The 6,000-nt window shown below is 38.3% G+C and overlaps 1 pseudogene; it reads right to left on the bottom strand.

The window, feature by feature from the left end:
- Positions 1 to 402: 402 nt before the first annotated feature.
- LOC124246674 (vimentin-like) overlaps positions 403 to 6,000 on the bottom strand; it is a 170,888-nt pseudogene continuing 165,290 nt past the window's right edge.

Genomic DNA, 6,000 nt, shown 5'->3' with positions numbered 1-6,000 from the left:
GTTGGTTGGTTTTTTTTTTTTAAGATTTTATTTTTTTTCCTTTTTATCCACAAAGCCCCCCAGTACATAGTTGTATATTCTTCGTTGTGGGTCCTTCTAGTTGTAGCATGTGGGATGCTGCCTCAGCGTGGCCAGCCCCAGTTGGTTGGTTTTTCCAAAGATCTATTGCAGCAGAAACAAGTTGGTTGGATACCTGATGGACAAAAAAGCTATTTCAATGGTATTTAAAACATTTTTTAGAATATAGTGTAGCACAAGACATATTCATAAACTAGATTATATTGTAAACTTTTTTCTAAAATACTTTAGGAGTATTGATTCTTAAGAACTAGAACTTATTTTTCTTCCAAATCTATCTTGTGCTACTGAAAAACTGCATAAAGACATTAGAAAGCTATTTCTTTAAAATACGGATTTCTTTTTTATTGTTACTGGAAATAGATTACTGCATTGAGTGTGTGTGATTTTCATCAATATCATCCTGGTGCTGTTGATAACCTGTCTATGTCTAGCCTTAACAGTTTTAATCAAAAGCATCCATTTTGAGAGGTTGTCAACCAGAAGGAGTGAATCCAGAATGGCTTCCCTCAGGTTCATAGAAGAAAAGTTTGGAAGAGGCAGAGAAGCCCCTGTGAGGTGGCGATGTGAAAATCAGGCCAAGCTAACATTCTGCAGGTCCTGATATTCATGAAGGTGGCTGGCCATTTCTTCCTTCCTGTTCTGAATCTCATTCTGCAGGAGACCAATAGTGTCTTTGTAGTCAACAGCTTCCTCAGAAAGTTCTCTCCCATTTCATGCATTCAGAGCTGCAGAAACTTGTTAGTTCTTTAAAGCCATCAACTTCGCAGGCAAAGGACTGAACCTGTCTCTGGTACTCTTTTGACTCCTGCTTCACCTGGCACAGGGCATCATAGTTCTAGTTCAGTCAGCAGCCTCACAGAGACCAGCAAACGTGGACTTGTACCATTCTTCAACACCCCCAACCCCAAAGATTCTTGGCAGCCACACTTTCATTCTGTTTCTGCACATCACGCAGAGCAGTCAGTGAGGTCAGGCTTGGAAATGTTCACACCAGTTGCCCATGCTACTCCTGAATTGGGGTCTGCAGCTTGTGGATGTCATCAATGCACATTTTTTTCAAGAAAGTCAGTCTCTTCTTGCAAGGAGTCCACTTCACCTTTAAGATCAAAGAGTGCCAAAGAAACACTGTCAATATCCTGTCTGAAAGTTTCCAGGGTGCCCTGAGCTGCTTCTTTCTGAGCTTCTTCTCTGAAGCATCTCCTCCTGCAACTTCTCTTGGAGCTGCATAATGTCCTTGGCCAGGTTGTCATGCTGTGCCAAGATGTGACCATGTCATTGGTCAAAAGGTCCACCTGCTGGCGCAGCTCCTGCGTCTCCTTGTAGAGGTCCCCAAGTGAGACTTCCCTGGCTCTTGAGCTTGGCCAGGAGGATCTCCTTCTCTTGCTCCGGGAAGTGCACCTTGGGGATGTAGGGTAGGTGATGCAGTCACTCAGCTCTTGCAGCTCCACATTCTCATTGGTGCCGCTGTTCTTGAACTCGGTGTTGATGGTGCATGGCTCAGGAGCCCCTGATGTACATGCTTCCCTGGGAATGAGGCGTGGGGGCTGCAGCTGGTGCTGGGGTGCAGCGAGCTTCCCAGACTGTTGGTGCAGTGGAGTGTGGTCACTGTGCTCTGGCTGGAGCTGAGTCAGCTCACAGTGCTGGAGTCGCTGAGCTCCTGAAGTAGGAGGACCAGGACCCCTATCTGGTGCATTTGGCTGTGGAAGGTGGTGGTGCAGACTGGCTCTGGGAGGAGAGGTGAGCAAGAGTGTGGTGGGTGTGGGCAGAGAGATCGCTGGTACATCTCTGGAGAATAGACCCCAAAGTGAGTGGTAGAGCTCCAATAAAGCTTTTGTTCTCTCTGCTCCCTTGAAATAGCTCTCATTAGGTGACAAACTACTTATATCTTGCCAAAGCCAACACGTTTTTTGTCCTCATCTTCCATCACTTCCCAGAAGCACCTGACAAGGCTGATCCTGCTTCTTTGATAATACCTGTGATAATACCGCATACCCTCTCTAGGCTGCTGACATTCTCGGTTTCCCTCTCTCACTGCACCTCCTCAGAAAGCTTTACTGGCTCTTCCTCTGTCTAGCCCAGCTGCAGATGTGTGTGCCAAAGAGCTCCATAGTGTACCTTCTCTGCCTATGTAATCTAATTCTTTCCTGTGCCTTCAACTACTATCCATATATTAATTCAAAAAAAATTTTTTTTATCGGATCTAGTTGTTTTATTTGAGCCCCAGAATCATCTATTGAGTTGCTTCCCTTCTCCTGGATCTCCAGATTGCTAACCCACCCTTGCAGGTCTTGGGACTTGCTCACCTCCATAAGGGCATTACTCAATTCTTTATAATTAATCTCTCTCTCTTACATACATATCTCCTATTGGTTCCAAGCTTAATAACACAGCTATTTTAATCCCAATAATATTAAACCAACTCCTGATTTAACAATTGATTAATCTATTAATCAATAGAAGCAATAATGTTAATACGAAAAACAAGAATTATTTCTCCTTGCATAAGCTTATATCAAAACGAATAATCACTGTTTATCTGAAGAACCCCAACTAATATATACCCTAAGAAATTTCTGTGAATTCATATAAAAATTGCATTATATTCCACAGTATGTGTGTGTGTGTATGGCTATTTTAACAGATAGCATTTAAAAGAATTACTATCAGCAAAGTTTTTTTTACTATATTTCTTGGCTAATTGATAGGATTCTTTCTTCATTGGGTCTGACAACTTCAGAAATTTGGGCTGAATTGAACTGACACTCATTTCAGGTTCAATATTGAACAATTTCCACTTGCTTCTTGGTCTTGGTGTTGCAGTATATTGAGAACACAATTTCTCATATAAATATGTAGATTCAGATGGCAACTTACTTTTTCTGTTCTCCACACCATACAGAGGTAATCTTCAAAGCAGTGCACTAAGACCACCCCGTAAATGTGCTATGGAACATTTTCCATCTATTTGGATACAAATATTGATAGTGATGTCTTCTTCCTGAGAGGTTCAGTGGCTGCATGATTCAAACCACCCATTCTCATGATCAACTCTCTACATCCAATGTTCAAATTCCATTTCGTTTAGCGTATCTTGTAATACAAGGAGAAAAGCAAAACATTCACAATTTTACTATGTAGTTCATATTATTTTTGTTTTGTCTCAATATAATATCTACTAAATGATCCAACTATATAGGTCATTTTTGATTATTGAGGTGAAAAAGGAATTCAATCTTCTTTAATCAAAGATTAATTAAATGTTTAAATGATCAGTTTCCTATTATTTTCTCTAACTCTAATGTGAAGAACCAAGTAATGGAATAGTATGTATTAAAATGTTTGACATTGTCACCCAATAAGTACACTCTTTTGAGCATAAGATATCCTTTAGATCTAAAGCTGGTTTGATCCTCTGGGTCATCAATGTTTGTCCTATTATGGAAATTTTACTTTCCTGATGTTGAAGGTGCTTTTTATGGCAGCATCAAGCAATTGGAAAACAAGTACTGTTTTGAGTATCCTTTTTACTGAGTTATCTTTTACAAAGATTTTTCTCTTTAGTTGTGAAAAATTATTTAAAATGCCCTTGACTGGATTTTAAAGGTGGTTGTCAGAGTGATGATTTCCTAATGCCATTACTTTATTCAGTTAAGATTAGCTGTGTACTGTATACAAGCATCTATATATTATGCTTCTTATATAGGCTGCTTACTAAAGACTCCTGATTGTGGTAGGGGGCTGCTGTCATCTTGACTATCATGTTCATCGTGGGGAGTCCCAATAATAACTCTTTTCTATTGAAAACATCAAGGATTTTAGATTTGTTGATTTTTTCTGTCTTTTGTGTATTTTGTACTCATTTGAAGCTTGTACAACAAACTTCTGTTTTTAACCAACATACATATGTTCTATTCTAAATACAGCTTTTAAATTATTATCCTATAAAAGTATTACGACCATGGCGGCAAAAACAGATTTTTATTTATTTATTTACTTACTTATTTATTACGTTTGTATTTTTCAGGGAACTTGTTTTTGTTGGAAGTAGAAGTATGTTCAGTGGTATCAAATTCATAATTTGGTCAGGAAGTTAAGCTGATTCGTATTATTGATATTTGATATTCGTATACTTGATATTTAAAATAACAAGTATAGGCACTGGTTTATAATGTAACACATGAGTTTAACAATATAGTTATGTAGGTCTGCTGCTCTCCGATAAAACAGATGAGTTAGCAATAGCTTTGTGGGCAAAAGACTCTGGCATAATCTGATTTTACTACACTCTCTTCATATTGATGTGACTATCGCTGTAATAAAAACAGGCTTCACCATAACATAAAACTATCAAATAAGTATCCTTTTATAGTATGCTGTACGTTTTTCTTTTTTTATAAATGGATAGTCCTTAGAAAATAATCGTTATTTAAAGTAAGACCAACCTGAACATTATACGTTGTGTCTTCATAAGTAAAAACAAGAATGGAAATACATACTAGTATCAGAAGTCCTCCCAGGATGGTTTGGGTAAACATCGCTTTCTTATTCTAACTTTACAAATCCCATGAATGGTTTTAACTATGTATCTTAATTAGTGGCACTTTATAAAGTTGTATCAGAGTAGGGCAAAACAGTTACCACGAGAAAATACTTGAGATGTGCCGTTTCAAATCCAGCTTTCATTTTGCTGCGAGTGTTTACCTAAATCACGTAACCTATAAATGCTGTGCCCATTTAAGTAATCTATTTTTGGTAAATGAAAAATGGCCACCGTGACATAATCTTCTAGGCAAAATCACTGTTTCTCTTGGATTTATTATTTGGCCCTGTGTGATGTATTTACAAGTGATATGAAGATGACTTGAAAGGTCAAAACAGAATACGAACATTTCTGTATGAACTTCCCCATCTGAAAGTTACCCATCTGACTAAGGAAGTGGAGTGCAACCCTCCCCACTTCCACATCCTGACGGAGCACAGAGAAGCAGGGCTTATGTCCCTTGTCACAGAGAGAACAACTGGTATTTTTTAGCGCCTAAGGGAGGAAGTCAGACGGCATGGAAGTCAAGTGATGAAGCTGTACTTAGGGTGAACTTTGAACAAGTTTGTAAACAAACACTGGAACTGAAGGCTGGATGTGAAGAGTGACTGTCTTACAATTTCATGTGGGCCATAGAAGAGGATTAGCTAGACCTTGGAAAAGGCAAATACAACCTGAACTAGAAAAGAGATTCTTTGCATAGCCACATTGTGTAAAAATTTTTCACCAGGTGAAAAGGAGTTATAAGCTTTCATCGGAACTCTACTGTATAGCTTCCAGGGATTGCTGTATGTATTTGTTCTTAAATAAACAGTACAGTATCACGTATATTTTCCTGATTTTGTAATTTGGATTTGGTCATTTTCTATGATTCCTTTGATTTTATTCATAAAGCCTTAAGGTAAGAGTCACCATCATTTCTAGAATTCTGGACCAATTGTGTTCGACCTGACCACTTCAGTCAAGTTTTTAGTGTACAAAGTGGACAAACGCGTGTGAGAATTGGTCCTTAAGCAATATTTATTTCTGACCTCAGATGCGTATTAAAACACGTATGTGCACACACATACACACACACACACTGACTGATAGCAGAGGAGGTTACCATTAAATTCAGTCAGGGTCATCTTAGTTCATAACAGTGGACCATCAATACCATTACCTTTACCATTATTTTAGATCTTGGGACTATATCTAATGTTAAGAACCAAAACTGTGACAGAAGGCAGCAAGGGTACCAACAATTAATCATAGAAAATTTCAGTTTAGATTATCCAAAATTTCTGGTATCAGGAATTTTTTTTTTTTTTTTTTTAAAGATTTTATTTTATTTTTTTGTCCTTTTTCTCCCCAAAGCCCCCCGGTACACAGTTGTATAC

Source organism: Equus quagga, chromosome 11 (genome assembly GCF_021613505.1).
Source record: "Equus quagga isolate Etosha38 chromosome 11, UCLA_HA_Equagga_1.0, whole genome shotgun sequence".
Taxonomy (NCBI): Eukaryota; Metazoa; Chordata; class Mammalia; order Perissodactyla; family Equidae; genus Equus; species Equus quagga.
The sequence above is the reverse complement of the archived record's forward strand: the minus strand, read 5'-3'. Positions and strand labels throughout refer to the sequence as shown.